The sequence below is a fragment of the Lipotes vexillifer genome, unplaced genomic scaffold (genome assembly GCF_000442215.2).
Source record: "Lipotes vexillifer unplaced genomic scaffold, Lipotes_vexillifer_v1.1 scaffold6, whole genome shotgun sequence".
NCBI classification, from domain to species: Eukaryota; Metazoa; Chordata; class Mammalia; order Artiodactyla; family Lipotidae; genus Lipotes; species Lipotes vexillifer.
The window spans coordinates 4,075,833-4,103,480 of NW_006799037.1; the positions used below are offsets into that span (position 1 = coordinate 4,075,833).

Genomic DNA, 27,648 nt, shown 5'->3' on the forward strand with positions numbered 1-27,648 from the left:
AGAAGCCATGGTGTTCAAATGAAAGAAAAGTACGCAGCTCCGTAAACTTTTGTAGTTTCCAACTGGGTGCAGCACCATGGGTGCTTTAGTTCTAGTAACAGTGTCAGGCACTGAAACAAGCTGTAAATCCTCAGAGAAAGATCATTCTGAACCATCTTAGCTCATCCTTAAAGCACCAACCTGTGAGTGTTATTCACCGTGTCAGGAGCTTTCACTCTAAATTCTCACAGTCCTTTTTTTCTTCCTCTGGTTTCTAGTTTTTGATCGATAGCTAAATCCTAGTGGGATTGTTTATACCATGGGTGTCCCATGGAGCCTAAGGTTATGGTAATATTAGAGTTTTTCTCACAATCCTTTTATCATTTAAAAAATTGAGATATTATACGTGAAGTGCGTTGAGTGAACTAATCTTAAGTGTACGAGTCGGTGAAGTTTTATCTAGGCAGACACCACCTCGGTAACTACCACCCAGATCAAGAGGCAGAACGCTCCGAGCTTCCGTGAGGTTCCCTTGTGCCCTTTCCATTTCCCCTCCTCCCCCCCGCGAGATAACCATTATTCTAATTTCTCTCACCATGGATACATTTTGTATGAAATTACTCTGGAAGCAGTGTTAAGTGGAAATATTTGACCCACAGTCCCGCGGGGCTGGACGAGACGCATGCTCGGCTCCCTCTCTATAGGGCACCCCGCGGAGGCTCCAGGGGACCACAGAGCCACGGCTCCGCTCTCACCGACCCAAACCAGCCCCGCCAAGAGGCGCATCGGGACTCACGAAGACAGTGCGGAAGCACGCCACAATGGCTGCCAGCGGTCACCCGCGACCGCCTCGCCGCATCCTCTCCACCTTTCCAGTGGGCGCCGCTCCCAAGCGACGAGCAACCCGGGTGTGGCCCTGGACGCGACGCGCCGGAACGCGAGCTGCCGGCGGGGGCGCTAGTGAGCTCGGGGTGTGGGGCGCGCGACCATTGGATGAACTTTCCCCGCGAGCTGGCCGGGAGCAGAGCCCACCTCCCGGCCCTCTCTCCGCCCTCCCATTGGCCGTTCGTGTCCCACCCGCGCCTGCTCCAGTCCTCCTCCCGCCCGGATGGAAACGGGGTTGAGGGGGTGGGAGGCCGAAGCCAGGAGGAGGGTGAGCGGTCCTCCTAGTAAGGGGGCACGAGAGAGCCAATCAGGACAAGACGTGGAAAAGAGGCGCCGCGTCAGCCAGTCACATTCCGAGGTCCGTGTCGGGGTCGGCTGACGCGAGCGCGGGCCGCAGCCAATGGGCGTGCCACCACCCGTTCGCTCTTCAGCGGCCGGTCGGGGGCGGTGGAAGAGCGAGTGAAGGGAGCGCGACGCCGACGGCGACAGAGCCCTCCCTGGACTGCCAGGAGGAAAGCGAGGCCCGAGCCTCTGCGTCTAGGTGAGAGGCGGGGACGCCGGGCGGGAGAGGCGGGCTGCGGGTCCCTCCTCGCCTGGCCGGGGCCACGGCTCTGGGAGCCGGGGAGGCAGGCCTGGCCGAGGCGGGGGCTACACCAGCTGCCCCGCCCCCGCCCACGGCTGCGTAGAGCAGGGGGCGCCCGCTTCTGCCCGGATGGTCTCTGCGAGGCTTGGCGTGGCCACCGCCCTCTGGAGTGCCGGGACTGAGAGCGGTGCCATAGGGAGGGGCCTGGTTTGCAGACGCGGAGCCTGGGGGCGCCACCTGGGGCGGAGAGACAGCGTAGAGGTGGCGAAGGTGGGGCGGGGTAGTTAACGGAGGAGCAGGTTTGTGCGCCTGAGGGGGGCAGTGAAAGGAGGCCTGTGATGGCAGGATTCTGGGTCTGGGGACGAAGAAAGTGATGGGAATAGGGTGATGCTCAGAAAAGGGTGCCCGGGGAGAAGGTGTGGAGCCGGGGTGTGTGGTTGGCCTCTTGGAAGTAGGCACTGATTGAGACTGGGGGGAAATCAGCTGGGAGTGAAGGGAGGACAGGCTTGGGACACGTGAATCTGGAGTAAGAGGCACTTACTAAAGCCGGAAGGTGACGGAGAGGCAGAGGTTTTAGGTGAGGTGTGGATGGAGGCTGTTTGACTAGAAGGCGTTAGGTGGCCAGTTAGGAGAAAGTATACGAGGAGCAAACGAGGTAGGTCTGTGTATGGTAACTGAAGGGTGTGGATCTTTTATGAGTAAGTCAGCAAGAATAACTGTCGGTTTTGTCAGGTAGGAGTCAGTGACCCAGGTCCATAGGTTCATTCACTACTCATCGATGGCCAAACTCTCAGACTTCTTAACTCTCACTGCTGAGGTTGATTGTCCTCCCTCCCCAACCCTCCTCCTTCCTCCCCAACCCTTCTCCCACCCGTGCGACAGTTCATCTCGTTTTGCCTCAGCAGCACACGAACTCATCTTCTCACAAGCCATGGCACAAATATTGTTTGCTTTTGATTGGATGGCAGTGAGGAATCGCTTAATTCTTATATCAAAAAAAAGTAGAATGTGTTAGTTTAAAGACAACATCACAGGCTACTTTGCGAAAACTGCAGTACAGGGGAATTTCTCAACAGTCATGTGTCATAAAAATGATGCAAGATATCTTATAGTAACACAAGTAAGAGTGAACATAAGTACAATTCTGTTACTCTATAAGAATCAAGCATTTTGATGTAGAATTTGATTATGCATCATGCTTGCTGGGAAAATTTTCAGCCTTGGGAAGAGTTTTGTAGCTAAATAGGTTCAAAGTTCTTTTCACTTACAGGAAAGAAAAACATGGTATCACTGCTACTACCTTTCTGTTTAAAGCTTTGGAAGTTTTATTTGCGGGGTATGGTTAGAGGTTGGGGGCAGGGAAAAGATAGTAAAATAAAATGGTCCATTACTACATTTCCATTGGATTTAAACAGGAGGAGGTGATACAACTGAGGTATTATTTCTGCCTGAGGATAGGACAAAAGGATTGTGAAGAGTTAAGTGCTTCTTTACCGACATGAAATAGTATAGTGTTAAGGACAAAACTCAAAGAGGGCATTTGTCATATAGGATGTTTCCTAATTAACCAAATCAACAAAGCATTATAGGTAATGGACCATTCTTTAGGATGTAGAAAGAGTTTTGTGGAAGTAATTTCTTGGTAATGCTATTCACTGATCACATTTTACTCTTAGTATAACAGAGTACCTAAGTGCTGGGGTGCTGAGGCGACTCGGAGCAGAGAAGTAATCTGAGTGGTGTGGAGTTAATCAGGGAAAGTTTCCTGGAAGAGGTGAGTGTTGAGCCATCTTTTGAACTAGGAGTTGGGACATGGGTTATTGCAAGATAAGAGGATGGCATTCCAGTAGTATGGACATGTTATAAGCAACTGTGGACAAGAGTGACAAATTAAAAATGGTTTTTAAGGAGGATTGAAGATTTGAATGAAGATTTTTTTTTTAATAAATTTATTTTATTTATTTATTTATTTTTGGCTGAGTTGGGTCTTCGTTGCTGCGTGCAGGCTTTCTCTAGTTGCGGTGCGCTGGGGCTACTCTTTGTGATGCATGGGCTTCTCATTGTGGTGGCTTCTCTTGTTGTGGAGCACCGGCTATAGGTCTGCAGGCTTCAGTAGTTGTGGCACGCAGGCTCTAGAGCGCAGGCTCCGTAGTTGCTTGAGGCACACGGACTTAGTTGCTCCGCAACATGTGGGATCTTCCCGGACCAGGTTTCGAACATGTGTCCCCTGCATTGGCAGGTGGATTCTTAACCACTGCGCCACCAGGGAAGCCCATGAATGAAGATATAAAGGTGTAGAAATCAACTAAGTCTGTTGTTATAGCTTAGTTGATAAATGTTGGCTTTGTATGGTGGCTAGGAGAGAAAAATTAGAATAGTTGATGATGGATTGGAGATAAGTAGTGAAGAGTACAAAAATGTTTTTTGATAATTATGATAAGAGGAATATGGTGAAAGTAAATTAGGTTGTTGAGAGGTAGATTTGGTGTTCAACCGTATATAATAATAAATATTTTTGATTCCTGTACTAGATTATGTTGATAATAATAGCAAAATTTATTGGGTGCAACTTTGTGCCAGAAACTGTTTTGAGCTTTCCAAGCATCATCTTCCTTTGATTATCCCTACTTTATAAATGAGAGAACTGAGGTTCAGAAAGATTTAATTTAACCAAGGTAACACAACTAGTAGGTGGCAGGTCAGGGTTGGCAAAGTCAGTAAGTAAACGTGAATTGAGCATCTGCTTCATGCCAGGCATTGTGTTATTAAGTGCTAGGGATTCAAGGTTGACAAGCAAATTCAAAGTCAGGACTGAGCCATGTTTTAGAGATTGTCAGGAGTTAACAGAAGAGAGCCAGTGAAGAAATAGAAAAAGATTAGTTGGAGAGACTTTTGTAGACACTGAGGAATATACTGTTTAGGGAAACTTAGGATAGAGTTTTAAGAAAGAGGAAGTGATCATCAGCAAAATATGTAGAGACTCAGAAGAGCAAAGATTGAGAAGAAACCATTGAGTTAAGTAAGGAAAAACATAGTGTGAATTTGGTCTCAAGAAAGCCAAAATGAAGATACTAACAAGAAACCATTGAGTTAAGTAAGGAAAAACATAGTGTGAATTTGGTCTCAAGAAAGCCAAAATGAAGATACTAACATACAGACTGGTAGTTAATTGTGTTTAGTGGCAAGTGCTCTATACAAATTTAAAGTTTGGTATGATCACAATTATGGTCAAATTCATAGGAAGGATGTTGGTATGTCCTTTCGTAATATTTTAGTTATTGGCTGGTAAGATCATGGGTAGTTTAAAAATGCTGGTACTTTTTGTATTTTTCCAAGTTTAAAAAAAAGCATTGTTATTTTTATCATTAGTGGGGAAAAATCATTCAACTAAAATGAACTGATAGTGAGAGAATATGTGGGTGGTCTAGTCTGTACTATGTTTGGGGTAGGAGAGAAGATGGTCTTACTTCAGTGTCTACTGCATATGAGCCACTTTGCTAGGCACAGTCCCATCTTGGCAATGACTTGTTATTGTTGGAAACAACCTGAAACTACATTTGCTTAATCTGAGGGATCAGGTTACTAAAGCACCCTGAATCATGGAGATATGGTCTTGGCTTTTCTGAACATTGTTTAATAAATGAATTTAAGGTTAAAAAAAACCAAACCAGTCGTACATTGAGTCATTTTAACTGAGTCTTTTTGGCCTTATACCCTTCTCTCCTCCCACACGTAGGCTTATAGTTCCTCTCTTCAGTGGGTTTGTATTGGGCTTAGAGTCTCAGTTCAGTAAGGCAACATGGAAGTGCTGAGTTTACATATAACAAGTTTAACTTAAACACTTAAAATTTGTCATTGTTTTCTGTTCCCAGTTTGAAGAAGAAAAGAGAGAAATTTCAAGAAAATAAGCTTTTCTTATCAAATAATTATTCCAAAGCAAATTAGTAGTATTTGCCCTAGGGTTAGTACAGATTTATTCCAATCTTATAAGTCAAGAATGGGAGGTAGTTTTTAGTTTTAATTTCATTTGGTCCCTAGGAATTGTGGAAGGAAACTTAATATTTCATCTAGGCACTGTACTGTGTTCCTTAAATAAACTATTACATTTAATTCTCAGGCAATTCTCTAAGGTGGTTATCTTATTTTATGAAGAGAATGAGATTTGGAGAAAGTAGTAACTTTCCAAAGGCCAGAGAGCTAAGTGGCAGAGCTGGAGATTCCAGTTTGCTTTCTCTGACTCCAGAGCTCATGCATATGAGATGTATGGCAAGAAGGACTTGTTTATTAATACAGACAACTGAAAAAAATGCCACATAGCCTTAGGTATTTAGTAACTATTTGTTACTTTAGAAGATGGGACTCTTGCTCTGTGTTTGTGCCCGTGACATGGGGTCTTAAATGATAGTGATTTTTGTGTCTTATAGGGTACGTTATATTTTATTGCTTTAGAGGTGTGTGTTTTCACATTTTAATATTTTTTGAAATGAAGATTTTACAGTGTCTATATTTTTTTAAAAATGTTTACAAAATGGATACTATGTCTTAAAGTCAAATGTGTCTCAGAATTAAGGAAGTGTGGTATGTGCATATAGTATTCATGTATAACTGTCTTAGCAGTTTGTTTGCATTTTCTACCCAGCCTCCTCCCTTTACTTAGTGTATTGCTTTTTTTTTTTAGTATGGTAGAATACAGAATTGAAGTGTATATTAATAATAAAATAGTCATTCTCTTTAGGTAGTGAATATTATGGGGTAGGAGAAAGTTTTTTATGTAGAAAATTCACATTGCACTGTGAATGAGCAGATCTGAATTTTAATTTTGGTTTTGTTAGAAACTTGACGTGTAACTTGAAGCAAGTCACTTCCCCTCTCTGAGCTTTAGTTTCCTCATCTGTAGAATAGAGTGGGGAGGGGAACTTTTAGACCTGTCTAGCTTAAGGAAACTGTATGCCTTCTTTCTAATTAAAAATGTGAATGCCTTAGAGCCCTTTCTTAAAATACTGTATTTGTTGCTTTTTACTATTTTTTCTTTCTCTTCATCTCCCTGTCTTCCCTCCCTGCCCTTTTTTCCATGGATCCTTGAGGGTATTGTCAGATTCTTAATTTATTAGAGAGTATGAATCACTTTTTTTTTTTTTTTTTTGCGGTACGCGGGCCCCTCACTGTTGTGGCCTCTCCCGTTGCGGAGCACAGGCTCCGGACGCGCAGGCTCAGCGGCCATGGCTCACGGGCCCAGCCGCTCCGCGGCATGTGGGATCCTCCCGGACCGGGGCACAAACCCGCGTCCCCTGCATCGGCAGGTGGACTCTCAACCACTGCGCCACCAGGGAGGCCCTGAATCACTTTTTATATCCTCCATTTATCAAGACAGGATATCTGAGAAAAGTAGGTAACCAGTAAGTAGTGAATGAATAAATATGTTTTATCTGGGTTAATAAAAGAATTGTTTAAATAAAATACCATCAAAGAGTTGTTGAAGTTTTATTGAAGGATAGTACTGCTGCCTTTCACATAAAGAATGAAATGTGTTTAGCAAAGTAACTGCTCTCTACTGGGCAGATGTACAAAGAGGAAAGCTCCTGCACCTGTCTTTAAGAAGCTCTCTGTTCTAATAGGCGAGGCCAATGTCTTTAAACTTTGTATTATGGAAAATTGCAAACATAAAAATATAATAATATGCATATCACCAGCTTTAACATTTTTCAACTTGTGGTCAATCTTGTTTTATCTATATCTCCACCCACTCCCCTCCCCCTTTTTAATTTTGAAACAAGTCCCTAGACATTTTTACCCATTATTACCATACAGCATGATAAGTGCAACAATAGACATGCTAATCTAAGTGAAGTGGAAATTTCTTCATATAAATATATTTGAGACTTGTATATTATACTGTTCTGAGCAAGAGAAATTAGATATAATAATCTACTGTAGGACAGGGATAAGTAGTTGGAGGGACTGAATATACATGTCTAAAACAATGTAGCAACGTAAGATCATATGCCAGTATTAGAGATTCTAAATGGGAAATGACATTGGTGGAGTGTGTGTATGTATGTGTGCATGTGTTTAAGTTTTAACTGTTTGACAGTTTTAAGATTATTTTGAGATATCTAGTCTAGATCATTCTTGTTCTTTATGGAATTTTTGCCAAAAATGTTGGCATGGCAGCCACATGAGAAATCCGTCTTGAATGTAAGGAATTCTTACCACTATATCTTATTATTTTGGAGTATTGACTTAAAAACTTTGAACTATTAACTGAGAATTAAAATCTTAAAATATATCCCATAATGCAGAGTCTTAGTCAAAGGTCATAAACTTCTTTGAACATCTCAAAGCTTTGTGCTATCCTCAGAAAAAATATACATATACACTTAGTTTTTTTAATAATTTCAGGAGGCTAATAATAAGACTTTCAAAACCCATTCAGATATCTTTGAAGGTTTACAGATTCTGGTTTAATAATTCATTCTTTACTGTATAGGCAGATAGCATACTGCTAAAATTCAACTTTATTTATTTCTTTGTGCTCTTCACCTTTTACAAACAAGTGTTTTTGTTGTTTTTAACTTTAAACAATTTTTATTACACAAAGGTTGTCACATAATTGGATATTGCTCTACTCTGTACACAATTATTCTTACTCTCCACAGAAAGGCTGCTTCTTAACTTCTCATCTGTTGATGGCAATCACTAAAATCCTGATTTTAATAGAATAGTAGTAAAAATGCCTCAGTGATTTAACTTGAAAGCAGTACCTTGGTACATGGCTCTTATACTCATTTACCAGGAATGTGCAAATGTCTTTATTCAAAAATACAAAATAAATTATCTGTAGGTATGGACAATGACAGCAGTAAACCATTCTATGTTGTCAACTGAAACCAGTAACTGATGGTTATAGTGATTTTCTTAAACATCAGCCAGCCTTTTCTTCAGTCATCTCCTTCAACTGACCTCTCTTAAAGTTATTGGTGAGGAATGCTGCCTTGAGCTTCCTTTCACATCTCATTAATGATGGTAAAGCACTATTCTAGGAATGAGGACATGCCACCTCCCATCCCACCTCCCATCCCACCCATTCCGCCCATTCCAGGATCCTTCTCTAAATCTTTTCTTTTCTTTAGGAATTTCTGTGACTACGACTTCTACTGTAGTTAACAGAGAGGCCACTCCAGCAGCATCCAGTAATGCACTTCTTACAACCTTAGTTGGATCAGTGATTCCTTTTTCCACCATAGTCACAAAATCTCCAAGCATAGCGTCATAACCAACTTCTGAAGAACTTTGCAAAATTTTCTCAACTATCAGTGATCCTTCGACACCTGCATTCTTAGCAATGGTCATTGCAGGAATTTTGAGTCAAACAAGTGTTTTTCATTATTGAGTGAAATTATAAAATTCATTATGCAAATGCCTAATTTTTTAAAAGACCAATTCTTAATTGCATTCTTGGGGGAAAACAAGCTGTAGCCAGTTTGAATATGTAGGAATGATTTTACCAAAGATTTTGGAATAAGTGTATGGAACTTTATATAATGGCTGCTATCCATCCTGAATTAAGATGAAGTAGAATATGATTTAAGAATGAATAAATACATAAATACCACTTTTTCAGAGGTAAAGGAAAAACTTCTTTGACCTCTCTTGCCCTTAAATAGTTAAGATCTGTGGAGGAAAGGATCTGTTAAAGTATTTTGAGGTTCACATTTGTGTTAAAACAACTCCTAGATATGATACACAGAGGCTTAGAAACATGTATTGGTCTGACAGAGGATTGATTCTCTGTAGAGCCCTGAGATCATAAGTGTTTATTGTCCATCTAGTTTGAAGGATGGCCCTAAATATATTTCTTAGAAGTATGGGGTTTTTTTAAACATCTTTATTGGAGTATAATTGCTTTACAATGGTGTGTTAGTTTCTGCTGTGTAACAAAATGAATCAGCTGTATGTATGCATATATCCCCATACCCCTCCCTCTTGCGTCTGCCTCCCACCCTCCCTATCCCACCCCTGTAGGTGGTCACAAAGCACTGAGCTGATCTCCCCTTGCGATGCACCTGATTCCCACTAGCTATCGATTTTACATTTGGTAGTGTATATATGTCAGTGCTAATCTCTCACTTTGTCCCAGCTTACCCTACCCCCTCCTCGTGTCCTCAAGTCCATTCTCTACATCTGCGTCTTTATTCCTGTCCTGCCCCTGGGTTCATCAGAACCTTTTTTTTTTTTTTAGATTCCATATATATTTGTTAGCATACGGTATTTGTTTTTCTCTTTTTGACTTACTTCATTCTGTATGACAGACTCTAGGTCCATCTACCTCACTACAAATAACTCAATTTCGTTTCTTTTTATGGCTGAGTACTATTCCATTGTATATATGTGCCACATCTTCTTTATCCATTCATCTGTCAGTCGACACTTAGGTTGCTTCCATGTCCTGGCTATTGTAAATAGTGCTGCAGTGAACATTGTGGTACATGACTCTTTGAATTATGGTTTTCTCAGGGTACATGCCCAGTAGTGGGATTGCTGGGTCGTATGGTAGTTCTATTTTTAGTATTTTAAGGAACCTCCATACTGTTCTTCATAGTGGGTGTATCAATTTACATTCCCACCAACAGTGCAAGAGGGTTCCCTTTTCTCCACACCCTCTTCAGCATTTATTGTTGGTAGATTTTTTTTTTTGGATGATGGCCATTCTGACCGGTGTGAGGTGAGAAGTATGGGGTTTTAAAAATTTGTGGATTGTACCTAAAATATAATCATAATAATGGTTATTAGCATAAGCAGAATCCCTAGGAGATAGGAACAGATCAGTTAGCTGCTAAATGGGACATTTGACTGCAGAGCAGAGCATAGGTTGTTTGAAGATCAGTGAATATTAGGTGTATGGCTTTAAAGTGATAACCTTGTGACCCATTGGAGTTAATAATTTTCTGAATATCTAATGTATTACTAGGAAATAACTTATTCTAATATACAGTAATACATAGACTTTGAGAGCTAGAAGAGGATTTATCCATCAGTGATTTGGCCTCCCCTTCAGTGAATTTTATGACTGATCAGAGCAATTAATTGACTTGCCCAAGGTCACGTGGTTAGTAGCAGTTCCAACAGTGTAGTCTGTTGCTCTTATTTATCTTGGCTGTCTTTTCATTCTGGATCTCAGTTTCTGGAGAAGGAAATATTTTGACAGTTAGAGTTTTTAGCATTGTGACTTTGATTCTCAGTTGATAAATTGACTAAGAATTCGCTGGGCTTCTTAGATGCGTTAAGTCAGTTTCAGAGCTGGAAAGAGATTCTAAGAATCCACAAAGTCATCAAACACTTCCCTCCTGTTTTCTATACCTTTCTATGCTTGACAGCATTTTGTTTGTTGCAAGCTTTACGTAAGAATCTGGCAAGGTTTTAAAGCTAGACCAGGAAGATTTTTGAGAAGAGGCTTTGTTATGGGATTCAGTTGTAAAGAGATTCCTGGAAGCTTCCTACTCAAACCTAGAGACTGGAGGGATCATTGACATTCAAGTTCAGAGAAGTTTCTGTTACTTCCACGAAGGGCTCTGATTCCAAGTCCTCATGCCACATTTGGTTGGTGTGGACCTGGTGACCAGGGAGAAGACCTGCCCCTATAGCTGGGGTAAAGACCTTTAGAACAGTGACCCTCCAGCTCTTTTAATCCCGGCCCTTTAGCTGGGTCATTCTTTAGCTCAGTAATTCCCACTTTCTAGTGGAATAATAACAACTAAATTGTCAAGGTATAAGCATTTTGGGGGAGAGAGGGGCTTTCTTCAGCAGTTAGGGAAATGGATGGTTCCTATTTGAATCACAAAAAATATACTTATCTTAAAGTCTAGACTAGTTAGAAAACTGTAGGTCTCAAATTCTAGTGATGGAATTATATAACACATTCTCCTGGTTTAATAAAACAACTAAAATGATAATAATGAAGCTCAACTTAATTATAAGTAAGAATAATGATAATTGAAAACCATGACCAGTTTCACTGACAATGATTGATTACTCCTCTTGAAAATTACAGAATTCCAGGTTTTGAGTGTGCATATTTGGAGCATTGTGAGTTGCAGCAAGCAGAGTTATTAATTGTATACAAACTGAAGTTTTCGGTACATTCTAATAACATACTCATTTGCAACTCGTAATAACTGGTTTTATAGTTTATTCATAAGTAGCCTTGTGGATCAATGAAAGGTCATGCTTTCTAAATCATTTGTAGACCATGGGAGGTTTGGTCCATGTTTGTATAGTCATTACCTTAGAAGGCTGATGTGGCAATAATGAGCTTTTCAGGAGCATTATTTCCCTAGCGGTGTTGGGAAATTGGTGAAAGGCCAGCCTTAAAAAGAGGTCAGATGAACTGGTTTGCAGGGCAGAAATTGAGACACAGATGTAGAGAACAAACGTATGGACACCGAGGGGGGAAAGTGGCAGGGGGTGGGGGTGTGTGTGATGAATTGGGCGATTGGGATTGACATGTATACACTAATATGTATAACATGGATAACTAATAAGAACCTGCTGTATAAAAAAAATAAATAAAATTAAATTTAAAAAAAGAGGTCTAGGAGTTTCTTTACCTCAGTACATTTTGTAGGTCTTTGATATGCTAATGCACTTTGTAGCTCTCCTGGTTGGGGATAAAGTGTACAGCATCCCAGCCCCATTTACCACAATTTGGAAAATGCTGCCTTGGTGGACTGGAGGCTGTTTTTAGGTTCAGCCTTGGGAACAGATTCAGAAGGCTTCATAAGAAAGTGACACGAGAAATGGAGAGGAAATAACAGCATACAGCAGGAGCTTCAAAGCACTTTTCCGTAGTTAAGAGTTGCAGGTTATTTGCTATAATAATCAGACTGATTATTGTACAGCTTTCAAACAAAGTGTTCTTCTGTAACCAGTGAAATACCTGATTCTAACAACTTGTTCTTAAAGTTACTAATCTTCATGAATAGGCTTTGGTAGTTTTAAATCAGACCACACAAGATACATGATGAGTAATCTGCCTGAGTCAATTTTTTGGGTAAACTTGTATGTGTACGTCTACATGTAATGTTCGTGGTATACATGGAACATTTTCATGTTAAAATCAGTTTTGCTGAGTAGTTTGAAATGTGTATATATTTTCACGTAAAAGTTCTTAGTTTGTTAATCGTCTCATGAAAAATCTGCACAGTCACCACAGATACAGTCACTGCAGAGTCTTTACTCCTTCTGTTGTTCAATCTCCAGCTCACTTTTTCCCAGCACCAACATTGGCCTTTGCAGTCCTCTTGACTTTCTTCATTCTGTTGTTCGTTCCTTTTGCTGTTTCCTTGAGGTCTTTTTCTTATGCAGGCCATGTCTTGCACGTCTATGTTAGGGTTCATTTTTCTTTCTGTAGTCCAAGGAATCGTAAATCCTGCCAAAGCCAGTTGTCTTGCCACCGCCAAAATGGATTCTGAATCCAAATCCAAAGGTGACATCTGGTGTGGTCTTGTACATTTTGGCTAGTTTTTCCTGAATATCTCTCTTAGCTACTTTTGCCTTCCCAGGGTGAAGGATGTCGATGACCAATTGTTTCTGCTAAAGTAGTTGGTTGGTCATGAACTTCCTGGTCTGGAGAGCTACTGTGTCATTTATGATGGTTGCTGATCTTCAAGCAGCCAGAGAGGAAAAGAGTGAAATATTTTTATGTTAATTCTTAGGTATATTATGGAATCAGATGCACAACTTTAATGAGTTTTTAAGCAAAATGGGATATTTCGATTTCTGTGTTGTATTGGAGAAGTTTAAGAGCCTTATCTTTGCTAATACACTTAAAATACTAGTATGCCTTTGTATATTGTATTTCACTTTTTTGAGTCTGAAAGTGTTAGGATAAAAATTACAATATTTAACATGAAAACATTTTTATTAAGGTAAGGCATTTGTAGCACAATAGTTGATCTAAAGAAAATCATGTATGACTTTTGGAGGTTACTTTTTTAAGATTGTTTTCTCCCAGAATGGAATTGGATACATGTTTTTGCAAGCTGTGGAACTGTTTATTACCAAACTGTGTTAACAAGAGCACAGCCCTTCTTCTGTAGGCTTTACAGTAGAGAAGTTACCCTACTGGTACAGGCCTTGAGGACAGAAACAAAGGAAAATGGGTATTGCTAAAAAATTTAAGTTTTCTTGTCAGCAAATAATTTTAATGCTGTAGAATTGACATTTCCTCTCTGATGAAGTAGAACTTGACTTTTAAGGATGTTTTTGTGTTTGATTTTTACATCACTCAAAGGAATTCTGAGTCTGATTTTTCTTAACGTTTAATATTTTCCAGGATAATGAGGTTTTAGAGGCATTTTAACTTGCCAAAGTGCCATGCTTATGGAGTAATATCAGTATACAAAATAGTTGTGTAGTGCCCTAAGAACTAATGAACGTACTGAGATTCCTTACCAAGATGTGTCGTAGAAATTGGGGAAGATTGGATATAGAGAGTGAAATATTGGCATATCAATGTCTGTGTAGGCAAACAGAGTGGCCATTGTATTCACTTCAATGGGTGCTTACAACAGGGTTGGACACTAGCATCTTTTATTGAAAACCAAGATACTAGAGTTATTCTTTTGTTTGTTGAAAAATGCTTTGTAAGCCTTAATTTTTGAAAAGAAAAAGGAACCCACTATTCTTATCAACTTGTACATTTTGAGTTTGCATTTTTTAGTCCTTCTTTTGTTGTTTACAGCTCACTTGCAGAGGCTTTCTTTTATGTTGAGTCTTAATCAAAACACTAAATATTCTAGAGTTATTAAAATATAGTAGAAAGACGCTATACCAGTGGTTCCCGATATGCCTCCAGATGAGAGTCTATCAAAAATTTTAAAAGAAAATATATGCTTACCTATAATATGAGGCCTCTTAATAGTCTAACTAAAATGAGTTGGCTTGTTTTTGGCTACAAGTATGTCAACTCCAAGTAGAAATCTACTGGTTATAAGTTCACAATTAAGTGAATATGGGAAGGTGAAATTTTTATTCAGTCAATGAGATTATTTGGTGGGCAAAATCAGTTGACCCTGGAGCAGCAATGGAGGTTATGGGTGCCAGTCTTCCTAGAAGTCAAAAAAAATCTGTGTGTAATTTTACAGTTGGCTCTCTGTATCTGTGGTTCTGCCTCCTCAGGTTCAACCAACTGCAGGTTGTATAATGCTGTAATATGCATTTGTTGAAAAAAATCTGTGCATAAGTGCACCCATGTAGTTTAAACCTGTGTTGTTCAAGGATCATCTGTACTTAGAAGTATGAGGCCCATGGGGCCTTATTTTTTTTAAGGCATTTTGGGTAACTTGAACATGGATTAAATGTGTTACCGAATCAGATTTGTTTGCCTGGTGTGCAGCAAGCCAAACGCTGAGACACCGAGGTTTGCAGCAGAGAAAGGGTTTATTCAGGAGACAGCCAAGTGAGGAGACAGGAGACAGGAGAGCAGATCTCAGATCTACCTCCCTGAAGGCAAGGGGTTTGAAATATTTATGGGATAAAGAAGCAGGGTGGTATTAGGCATGGGGAAAGGTGATTGGAGGTAGGGAAAAGGTGAGGTAATTGGTGTTCTTTGCAGGCATATCTGAGTTACATGCTTCTTCTTGAGATGCATGTTCAAAAATGGAGGCACTTAGCATGATCTGAGGGTGGAGTTTTGAGTCCTCTGACGTCAAAAGGTCATTTATTGGATACCTTTGCAGGCCCAGTTTTAGGGTCAGTGGTCCCAACCAAAAATCTTAGCCGGCTTGAACTGGATAAGAGCTGACTCCAAGTTTCTGGAAAACAGCATAAGCCCCCAATACTGTAGGGACCCATACGACAGAGGTGTTATCTATAGGTGGTGGTTAAGGAGCCAAAAGAAATAATTAAGAAGAGCTTGATCAGTGAAAGCATATTACAATCAGGGTTTTTTTTAATAAGCTGTTCCCTTAGCTGCTGTTCTGTAAGACAAGCTCAAGAATTTCTTTTAGTCATCAGTTTCTGTTAACCTATGGGACAGTTTCAAATGGTTGACCATCTCAGGAGTAATGAGCAGTTACTTTACCATAGTCTTTGTGGCATATTGTATTTTCTAAAAGTAGTTGTAACAGTGCGTCCCTTCTCACATGTTCTTGTGACCTTGACCATTCTCTCATCCTGAGGTGGAGTTATGTTCCCTTCCCTTGAATTTGGGTGTTCTTGTGAATCACTTGTGAGCAATAAGGTGAGGTCAGAAAAGGTGAGCTTCTATCCAGCTCACCAAAATACTGGTCTTGAAGTCTTCAACAGCTTTTCATCAGTATAGCCTGAGATTGCCATGCTATAAGGAAACGCAGACTGCCTCATGTGGACAGACCACGTGAAGAGGCTCTAAGATAGGAGCTAGAACTGTTCAGCTAAAACTGCTTATTCGAGCCATTCCCAAATTCCTAACTCAGAAACTATGAGAGAGAATAAAAATGATTATTGTTGCTTTAAGATGTTGTTTTAGAGTGATTTTGTTACATAGCAATAGATAATCAGAACACTACTCTCCCTGAATCTGCTACTATATACTGAGATTTGTCAGTGTGCAGATGTACAGTCAGTGATATACCGCAATGGTTTGTTCTGGGATCTGAACATTAACTTTATTTTGGTCTTTACCTTTGATATATAAAACTTTTTTCTATCATTCTTTCCTGTACCCATTTGGAAAAGCCATTCCATCCTTAACTATTTAGTAGAATGTATTTTGGTAATTGAAACTGTCATGTTTGTTGGAAAGTGTCCATGATATGTTTATTATGTCATGAGAGCATATGATCATCTTTAGAAGGCCTTTTGCTCTGTACCTTAATTTTAGTTACTATGGTATTTGGCCTTCTCTTAGTTTCCTAGGGCTGCTGTAACAAAGTAGTACAAACTGAGTGGCTTAAAACAACAGATATTTATTGTCTCACAGTTCTGGAGGTTAGAAGTCCAAAATCCATGCTCTGTCCGAAACCTGCAAGGGGATTCTTCCTTGCCTCTTCCTAGTTTATTCTTAGCAATTTTGATATTCCTTGGCTTGTAGCTGTGTAATTCCAGTCTCTGCTTTTGTTGTCAGGTGGAGTTCTCCCTGTGTATATCTATGTCTTTACATGCCTCTCCTCTGATAAGGACACCAGTGATGTTGGATTAGAGACCCATTCTGCTCCAGTGTTATATCATTTACCTTAACTAATTACACCTTCAACAACCCCGTTTCCAAATAAGGTCACATTCTGAAGTCCTAGGGATTAGGATTTCAACATACCTTTTTAGGGGGAACACAGTTCAATCCATAACAGGCTTCAAGGGAGATTGATATAATTATGTTTTAACCATTTAAACAGTTTTGCTCCAGGTTAGATGTGAATGGGGTTTTTTTTTTTTTGCGATACGTGGGCCTCTCACTGTCGTGGCCTCTCCCGTTGCCGGACGCGCAAGCTCAGCGCCCATGGCCCACGGGCCCAGCCGCTCCGCGGCACGTGGGATCCTCCCGGACCGGGGCACGAACCCGTATCCCCTGCATTGGCAGGCGGACTCTGAACCACTGCGCCACCAGGGAGGCCCGTGAATGGGGTTTTTAATCAGTGACCATGAAGCTCTATTCTCTGCGGTTTAGGTCCCCTTTCTCTCTAGCATACATACATACTACACATAAAATTTGATAGTAGTTTTTTACTGTTTACGCTCATTGACCCTTTTGAGAATCTGATAAGAACAGTGGATTTTTCCCCTAGAAAAAATGTACGGATATATGCACAGGACTGCACACTTGTACACACACACATAAACACACTGAAAACAATATTTTGCATGAAACTTTTAACACGTTCTTGGATTTCCCCGCCACCCCCCAAGCCTGTTCATGAACTTCTGGATTAGAGAGTTATTAATTCCCACCAGTTACAGATACCTAATTTCTATTTCCCTTTTAGTGGAAAAGCAAACGAAAAGGAAAAATAATGAGGAAGCAGAAGTATGTATATGGAATCCCCTCATGGTCATTGTAGCTCAGTGCAGCTTTTTGGGAAATTTTCATAATTCTGTGGTATTTACCATGTGCGTAGTCTCTTTTCCGCTTCCATTCCCTTTCCCTTAGCCATGTATATAACCTTTGGCTACATAAAATTATAAGTAATGTTATACTTTTATGTAGAAAAGAATAATCTATGTAGTTTTAGACCTGTACACAGTATATAAACAAAGCTTTGTATCCTGCAACAGTGTTGGGTTAACTCTTGACCTCTTTAAACTCTGTGTTATTTTTTGATTATTATATCAAGATTTTTTTGAACATGGTAGCAGTCTAGGGTTTCTGAGTCTGCGACAGGATTATATTCTGTGCTCTTCTTCACTTGTAGCCTTTTCTCCAAAACAATACCGCCCAAGCTTCACCCCTGAACATCTTATCTTAATGGGCTCTCCTTTTAAAAGTACATATTTTTAAGTACACCTTGAAAAAGGCTATAGGTCATGTCTTTGTGTTGTGTTTAGTCTCTGACATATCTGTGTTTCTGAAGCCTGTCATTCATTTATTGTTTTGAAAATATTATATCAATTATTTACTGTCCATTTTAGAGTGATATGCATAGTAACTCTAGTAATAGTGAAATCATAGGCAGTGGATATTTAGACTGTGCTGGTTTCCCATTGATGCCTTTCTCAGTAGTTCATTTTCCTGAATGTGGAATATTCAGAATCTTTATTTAGAACAGGGCTTGGCAAACTGTGACCTGCAAACTGTTTTCCTGTCTTTGTGAATAAAGTTTTATTGAAACAAAGCCACGCCCATTTGTTTACTTACTGTTCATGGCTGATTTTGTGCCCCAGATGGCAGAATGGAGTAGTTGCTACTAAGATTGTATGGCCCACAAGCTGAAAATATTTACTACTTGACCCTTTACAGAAACTTTGCCAACTCTTGGTTTAGAATATTTTGGAATTAATTCCCCCTCTTTTAAGGATATTTGAAACTCTTTTATTTATTTATTTATTTTACTTTTTCAGCCATGGAATCTAAGGGATATTAAAAGACCATTTAGCTCAGCATTCTATCTACTGCTGCTTGAATTTCCTCCAGTACTCCTGCCAAGTGGTCCTCCAGCTTAGAGGTGTAGTAGGATTATGAGACAAAACAGCATTGGATGTGTCTGTGTTAAACACAGAATTGCCCCTGATTGGGAGTCAATCAGTGACTCCCAATAAAAAGATAGATGAAATAGCTTATTCTTTGTCTCTTTGCTCTCCCCACTGTCTCCATTGGTAGGTTATTTACTTTGAGTTTGTTTACATGCTAGAGGCACAGAGGAGTCACTTTTTAAGAGGAAGACAACTAAGTAGATCCTACTTTAAGGTGTAAGCTGTAGGTGGAAATTTATAGGAAGCTGGAATGAATGTTTAGACATTGTCTAGAGATTTTCATATTCAGTGCTTAGTTTCCCTAAATAAATTTATAGCAGCTAAAACAAGGAACTAATAGTTCTTACAATTACCTTTTGTCAGTTTTTACTGTATGTTCAATAAATACTGGTGCAGAAAGAAACATATAGGTAGAGCCAGTCTCACTGCAGAACTTCACTGCAGAACTGTGTTTGGTAATTCTGTGTACTTGACTCCTTGGTGAACATGGTGAGCATAGGGGTCCTCTCAGGAGATGGGAGAGTGCTATCTGATCCAAAGATCAACATTATCCAGACGGGGGAAGAATTTCTCACATTCCATTTAGGAAATCCAGCCTGCTAAAGTCTTGTTAAACAACAGCTTCATAGTTAAAACATCATCTGATTTTTAATCTAGTAGGTTTGCCATCTAATAAAGAAATGAAATAAAAACTCAAGTAATAAAGATTAGCAGAAGAAAGATATTACACTTTTTTTCTTAACACAATGCTCGTCTTTTATTTTTCACTTTAGAAAAGATTTTTCATACTTTTTTTCTCATAGATGAAAGTGAGTTTGTAAATGGTTAGAGGACAAAAGAGAATATAGACTGGCTAATTGGTGGGAAAATATATGCTTTCATATATTTTTTTGGTACCTTCTGATTTTTCTATTTAATGGCTCTACCTGTATGTTTCTTTCTGCACCAGTAGTTAAAAATATATAACACACGCACTTTGTACATAATTTTAAATTGTGCAAAAGGATATATAGTGAAAAGCAAATGCCCGTCATTTCTCTCCCCTAGTTACCCAGTTCTCCCTCCCAGAGGCAACCATTATTACCAGTTTTTTGGCTTTTTTGCCAGAAAAATCTGTGCATTTATAAACATATGCATTCATTTTTTCATTCCTTTTCCATAAAAGGTGGTATATCGTACAGAATATTACATCTTGGCTTTTAAAGTTAATCATGAATGCTGTGTTTCATATCAGTATAAGTTGAACCACCTCTTTCCTTTTTTAGTCCTCAGAGGTTTGGTTTAAACCTACTTCTCCTAAAATCATTAATTTCCTTCCCAGAATTAAAAAATGGGTGTATGTGCATGTGACTGTAACAGTATACAGTCCAGAGATAAAGTAGCTATTATTTTTACTTTGGTAATAAAAATTTTTCCTAGTCTAAAAATTACACTCATAGCTAAATGATTATCTCCATAAAAAAAGATAATTAAAATTTTTTAGACTGAAATATTACAGATCAGACTGACTGCTGAGGGACCACAGAGAAATCACTGCCAAAGAAGTATGGGGAAGATGAATAAGGAAATGTAATTATGTGCCCAGCCTTAATCCTTACACAGATGCTATGAAGTGAAGGGGTGGGGATGTATATGCTGTCTATATGTTTTAGAGATGAGGAAACTACAGAAACAAACAGATAAGCAAGCTCACCCCCAAGATAAATGGGTGAGCCTGGATTCCAGCCCAGCCCTGCTAGACTCAGAGCCCTAAGGTCCCCACTACATCATGGCATTGGGTTATCTGAAAGGCTTGTTTCCACAAAGGGGGCCTACCTTATTTATCAGGAAGCAGTTTATAACAGGGCCAGATTCAATAGAGTACTGAAAATGGCTTCACTAGAGACTTAATTTCTTAATAGCTTATGTAAGAAGACTTTTCTTCTATCCTTTTATGTTCTAGGACTGATGCCTGCAAATTAAACTGACAAAAGACCTTAATAGAAAAGGCATATGTATATTTTTAAAATGTGCATAAAGGCTTCACAGAAAAGTGAAAACCCAAAAAAAGATGGTTAGACTTGAGAGCTTATATACCATATTAACAAAGGGTTATAAATTATGGAGAAGTGACTAGACAAAGGAAAAGGAGTTTGGGCTTCTAGGGGCAATAAATTGTGGGAAGGTAAATATGTGGGAAAACTAATAGAAAGTATCGGTTGCTAACATTCCATCTTCTTCATGGCCATAAAACTCACCCAGAGTCCTCATTATGGCAGCCCTCATTTCTTGGAAGTTTCTGCTTTTAATCAGATGAGGGAAGCTCTGAGAAGAATTCTTTCTGCATCTGTTGAATCTCAGTTCCTTCAGCTCAGAGTAACCCATGTGCTATTAGTGATAAGCTTTGGGGTGCAAATTCTGATCCCATAATCCCTTACGCAGAACTCACTGTTTTTCAAAGGTAGGTAAGTGTGATACATAGTATATATATTGGTATAGATATTTGCATATATTGGTATAGATATTTATAGAAACATGTTTGAATTTTGCTATTAATCTTAAGCAAGACCTTAAGAAGCTCTCAGAGCTTCTTGTCTTTACCTTATCTTATTACCTCTACTGCCCTGAGTTTTTTGTTTCTAGTCTTCCAATAAATAGTTCTGTTTAGGAAAGGTCTTTCAGTGGGTCAGGTAGAGTAGAGTTAAATCCACTAACCTTCGATAAGTGTTTATCTCTTAACCTGAGAATGATGTCTTTTTATTCAAACTGATAGTGGCAATAATTAAGTCCGCTTCGGTGTTCTTGTGAGTCGAGTTCTAAGTTTGAAAACAGACCTTTTCCTTTCTCATTCTCTTTGTTGGGTGCCTCTGGAAATGGCCTTCAGGGAAATACTGGTATAGTCTAATTGCTTTTGAGCTTTAATTGTTTAAGAGTCTACCTGAACCAGTTAATAGTCTCATTTCTAAAGTGTGTTGCTTAATTGGCCCATCACCTTTTACTGTGAAATGATGTGGAGTTTTAAGGATTTTTCAGCCAGAATTTGCCTTATTTCATATGCTAAAATTTTCTGTGGAGCAGATTCTTGTCTGTTATATGCCAAGAAGTCCCTGTAGTAAAGATACTGTCCATTTCCTCTTATAGTGAATCATACAACTTTAGAAATGGAAAGGAAGACCATCTATTCCAGCCTCTTCACTTTCCTGAACTTCTCTTCCAGTGCTGTGCACTCACTCCTTACCCATGAGTTGATGCCTTTACCTCACTGTAGGACAAGTGGAAACTTTTTATACTCTCTGTAAATGTGGAATGTAGTTAGAAGATACTGGTTTAAATTTGCCTCTGTCTATATATAGGTGCTGAGTGACCTTAGGCAAGAAAAATTATTAAGAAGACTTGTAGGAAATTGTATCGGAAAGCATGACAGATATAGTTTTTTGTGCTTAATCTCTCCTTTTCCTGTCTTCCTTTTATTATTTATTTTTCTCATCACTGATGACTTCTGTAAAGCTTTGCTTCAAGCCCATGGACCCACCTCATTCCTCTCACCATATCCTAATCTCCATGTACTTGTTCACATTTGTCTTTCTGCTTAGCAAGTTTCTGAAACAACTACTTGACAGTATATTAAAAGTTTTAATTAATTTGAGTTGTTTTTAGCGGTAATATAGGCAAAGGAATTCCCATTTCTTGGCACTAAAGAGCTGCTTTTTTGGGCAGATTTTTGTGGTTTTCATGTTACTGTAATACCCCAATCTCTCACTTTGATTGCTTTGTCTATTTAAAGAACTCTTTTTTAAAAATTTAAATTTTTAGTTTTTTACACATATCCCCTCTTTTTTGGATTTTCCTCCCATCTAGGTCACCACAGAACACCGAGTAGAGCTCTCTGTACCACCCAGCAGACTCACCAGTCATCTACTTTATACACAGTATAAAGAACTCTTTTTTAAAAAGTTGAAAATGAGAGAAGGAACTTGTCTCTAATTATTTATCTTAACTAGGTTTCTGAAAGTAATGAGACAACATAATTGGCTTTCCATTAATTTTAGGACATCTATTAAGAGACTACAATTATGTTACAAGGGTGCAGTTTATATTGATTGGGTGAGTGCTATCTTAGAATTATCTGTGGTTTCTCCATTTGCGTCCATTCCAGGCTCTTTTTGCCCATGAGCCTGTATGTTCTCCTTTTATAGATAAGGAAACAGGTTAAGAGTAGTAGTTTTATCTTAGGATCTCATGGCTTCAAAGTGGCAGAGCCTGGACCTCAGCCACTAGCAAGTGAAGGTATCTTAGTTTAAGTAGCTTTGTAATATGTTCTCTTAATGTAAGTTTATGTGCATAATATAAAACCCACTAGGAAAACCCACTTTAGCAAGAAAGCCTCTAAAGTAATTGTGATATTTGGTACCCACCATTTTGCTGGTCTTCTGAAAGATTTCTGCCTCTTTAACTATTGAACCATAGGATAAGGTACTTTTTGAAGAAAATACCCAGCTGCCACTGCTAGGTGGTGTATCCTAAGGCATCTCAAGAACAGTGAAAATAAATATGAATCATGTTTCACAGCTTCTCTGCCCTGGCACATGGAATAATATTGCTGGTTTTCTCATTACTGCACTGCTGCAGCTACTTTTTAACAGCTGATAGGAGCTTTAGATATTTTCCTGTGTAAGTAGAATCACACAGTAGGAACCTAAACAGCATGCTCTGGAAGGATTGGCAGCATTTCTTTCCTGGCTTCTGCTTTTCCTGTAGCTTTTGGCCATACTAGCAGGACTATGTGGAAGATGTGATAAGTCTAGACTTTCCTTAAAAGGAGTGGTCATTTGTACTTGCTTTGCCAGTAAGTTAATAGGGTAAAGTATATTGGTGGGTGGGGGAATCAAGAATACCTGGAGACAGAGTTTAAAAATACCTGGTGCTTGTAAAGTTTTTGGTTGCGTTGTGATAAAGTTGGGGAGCTGTGGGAATCTGTTCTTTCTTCCATGAAGAGAACCTTAAGGATAAAATCACATGCAATTAGCTTTAAGTTAGTTACCTGAAACTGGTAGGAAGTAGTTTCATTCTACAACTCTCTTAGCAAATAATCATTATACTGTTAAGGAGAGAATATTAAGTTTGGTAAAAATTTTCTGTTGTTTGGTTTTAACAGATTTTTATAGGGAGGGTGTCCTGGTAGGTGAGGAAGGGTTGAGCCAATCACATATTCAGGCTATAAATCCTCAATTATTAAAGGGCAAACTGCTTAGTATCTTTTTCTGTCTTAAATGCATGTGTACACCTATGGAAAACTTTCTGGTTCCTGGTATCTGGTAGGTGCTTAATAAATATTTCTTGAATAGATTTTTACATATGAAGCTCAGAGAATTAAATAACTTGTTCTAGGTCACGTGTCTAGGACACTGTGTTTAATATATATTTAGTATGTAATTGTCATTAATACTTACCAGATTTGTTAGGTGTATTGATGCAGAATTATTCTTCATTTCTCCCCTATGACAGCATTTTAACTTTAATGCTCTATAGTTTTAATTAGGTTTGGGGGTCAACGAAGTCTTGAAATAGTCTTATTAGACATGAAGCAGATTATAAGTAGAGTAACCATACTGTGAAAACTGGAACACTTTTGAGAAGAGGGGGCTCTAATCAAAGTTAAGCTGGAATAATGTGGAAAACCAGGCTTATTCCAGGAAAACCAGGACATATATGGTCACCCTATATTTACTTTTATTTTTTACAGTAAACTTTTTATTGACGTGTAACATATCTTCAGAAAGTCCATAAATCCTGTGTACAACTTGACGAGTTTTAAAAAATGAGCCACCCAGATCAAGAAATAGAACATAACCAGTATCCCAGAAGCCTCCCTCACACCCTTTTTGTTCACTACTTCTTCCTCCCCTGGAATATAACCATTGTTCTGACTTTTAACCGTAGATGATTTTTGCCTGTTTTTGAACTTTATATGCATGGTATCATACAGTATACACCTTTTGTGTCTGGCCTCTTTGGCTCAGTGTTCTCTTTGTGAGCCCCATCCATGTGGTGTATAGGATAATTCCTTCATTCTCATTGTTTTTTAATATTCCATTGTATGAATATACTATAATTTATGTAATATACTATTGACCAGACATTGGGTTTTTAAAATTTTGGGTCAGAAGGAATAGTGCTGCTACAGACATATAAACATTGTTTATGAGTCTTTTGGTGAACAAATGTACTCGTTTCTGTTGGGTATATAATCAGGAATGGAACTGCTACATCATATGATACGTGATTGTTTAGCTTTATTAGGTTGTACCACTTTTACTAAGTGTTATAACTATTTGTACTTCCTCCAGCAGTAGATGAGAGTTCCATTTTTCTCTCTCTGAAACTTTACCAATACTATGTATTGTCTGTCTTTTTCATTTTAGCCATTCTGGGGACAGTGTACCAGGATCACATTGAGGTTTGGTAACTAATGAAGTTCAGCCCTTTTTACATTTTTTAAACTGTATTTTATTTTTATTTATTTATTTTTGGTTGTATTGGGTCTTCGTTGCTGTGCACAGGCTTTCTCCAGTTGCGGGGAGCAGGGGCTACTCTTCATTGCATGCGCGGGCTTCTCATTGCAGTGTCTTCTCTTGTTGTGGAGCATAGGCTCTCGGTGCATGGGCTCAGTAGTTGTGGCACACAGGCATAGTTGCTCCATGGCATGTGGGATCTTCCCAGACCAGGGATTGAACCCGTGTCCCCTGCATTGGCAGGTGGATTCTTAACCACTATGCCACCAAGGAAGTCCTCAGCCCTTTTTTTTTTTTTTTTCTCAGCCCTTTTTTATGTGCTAATTGGCCATTTGGATACTCTACCTTATGCTTCCTTTTCTGTTCAAGCCTTTCCCATTTTTCTATTATTTTTTTCACTTCTTCTTATTGATTTGTAGTTCTTCATATATTCTGGGTAGTAATCAGTTGTCATTTATACATACTACTGCAAATATCTTTTACCTGGTTTGCCTTTTCTCTCTGTTAATAGTGTTGTGAGATGAACTCAGTGTTAGTGTCTTCCAGTTTATCAATATTTTTCCTTTTTGGTTAGCACTTCTTGTGTCCCATTTAATAAGTATTTGCCTACCCCATGATCACGGAGATGTTCTGTGTCATCTTCTAGAATCATAACTATTTTACCTTTCACATTTGGGTGTATAGTCTGTCTGGAATTCATTTTTGTGTGTGGTGTGGTATAGAAGTCAAGATTCATTTTTTGCTATATGGATATCCATTGATTGTACTCTTCTCTTCTTGTCCCAATACCACATTTCTGTAGCTTTATAATACATCTTGTTACATGGTAATATAAGTTCTCCAGCTTTGTTGTTCTTAATGCTTGTCTTGGCTACTCTTGGCCCTTTGAATTTTAGAGTCTTAGTTTCCATACATAAATAAAAACAGCTTAAATTTTGATTGGGATTGTATTGAATCTAAGGAATGTAGTACATCTCTCCATTTATTTAAGTATTGTTTGATTTCTCTCAATGTTTTGTAGTTTTCCATTAGTATCTTTTACATTTATTTCTAATTTTTGGTGTTCTCAAAAAAAAAATAATTCAGTGGCTTCCCTGGTGGTGCAGTGGTTAAGAATCCGCCTGCCAATGCAGGGGGCACGGGTTTGAGCCCTGGCCCGGGAAGATGCCACATGCCACGGAGCCGTTAAGCCTGTGTGCCACAACTACTGAGCCTGTGCTCTAGAACCGTGAGCCACAGCTACTGAAACCCATGTGCCTAGAGCCTGTGCTCTGCAACAAGAGAAGCCACCGCAATGAGAAGCCCTTGCACCACAACGAAGACCCACCTCAGCCCAAAAAAAAAAAAAAAAAATCCGTTGAGGTGAAATTCACATAATATAAAATTAATCATTTTAAAGTGAAAAATTCAATGACATTTGCTACATTCACAATGTTGTGCAGCTGCCACCTCTGTCTAGTTCCAGAATTCCTTCACTCCAAAGTAAAGCTCCTGAAGCAGTTTTCCTCCACTGCCCACTCTCTCCACTCGTCAGCTCCTGCCAACCACCAGTCTGCATTGTCTCTATGGATTTATCTATTCTGGATATTTCATATAAATGAAATCCTATAGTATGTGATCTTCTATATCTGATTTTTTAAACTTAGTATGTTTTTGAGGTTCATCCCCCATTGTAGTACATGTCAGTACTTCATTCCTTATTATGACTGAATAATATTCCACTATATATACATGATTTGTTGATCCATTCATTTGTTGATGGACTTTTGGGCTGTTTGTACTATTTGGCTGTTGTAAACACTGCTGCTATAAACAAGTGTATGTGTACTTTTTGAGTACCTATCTGCAGATCTTTTGGGGTGTATACATAGGAGCAGAATTGCAGGGTCATATGATAATTTTTTGTTTAACTTTTTGAGGAACTGCCAAACTTTCCCACAGCAGCTGAATCATTTTTCATTCCCATCAGCAGTGTGCATGAGTTCCAGTTTCTCTGCATCCTCATCAATCGATACTTGATATTTTCCATAATTTTTTTGGTGTTTTGGATGGTATTATAAGTGGTATAGTTTTTTTTTTTAACTTTATTTCTTGTGTGTTGGTGGTGTATAGAAATGCATTTGGTTTTTTTTCTGTATAAACCTTGTATCTAGTTCTCAAATTCACTTGGTAATTCTAATAGTTTACTTATGTATTGACTGAATTTTCTGTACATTTGCATTTCTGATTTCCAATGCTTTCTTTTTTTAAATTTTTAAATTTTATTTATTTTTTTATACAGCAGGTTCTTATTAGTTATCCATTTTGTACATATTCGTGTATATATGTCAATCCCAATCTCCCAATTCATCACACCCCCCTCACGGCCCCCGCCACTTCCCCCCTTGGTGTCCATATGTTTGTTCTCTACATCTGTGTCTCAATTTCTGCCCTGCAAACCAGTTCATCTGTACCATTTTTCTAGGTTCCACATATATGTGTTAATATACGATATTTGTTTTTCTTTTCCTGACTTACTTCACTCTGCATGACAGTCTCTAGATTCAT

The 27,648-nt window shown here is 38.9% G+C and overlaps 1 protein-coding gene and 1 pseudogene across 1 annotated transcript in view; one reads left to right on the forward strand and one right to left on the reverse strand.

Moving 5' to 3' along the window:
* The first annotated feature begins 1,269 nt into the window (after window positions 1–1,269).
* FAR1 (fatty acyl-CoA reductase 1) overlaps window positions 1,270–27,648 on the forward strand; it is a 73,043-nt gene continuing 46,664 nt past the window's right edge. The window contains exon 1 of the mRNA XM_007471425.1: window positions 1,270–1,405. The gene's annotated coding sequence lies outside the window, so the exon portion shown is untranslated. The remainder of the gene's footprint in view (window positions 1,406–27,648) is intronic.
* On the reverse strand, window positions 12,705–25,716 carry LOC103075624 (40S ribosomal protein S24 pseudogene; annotated as a pseudogene).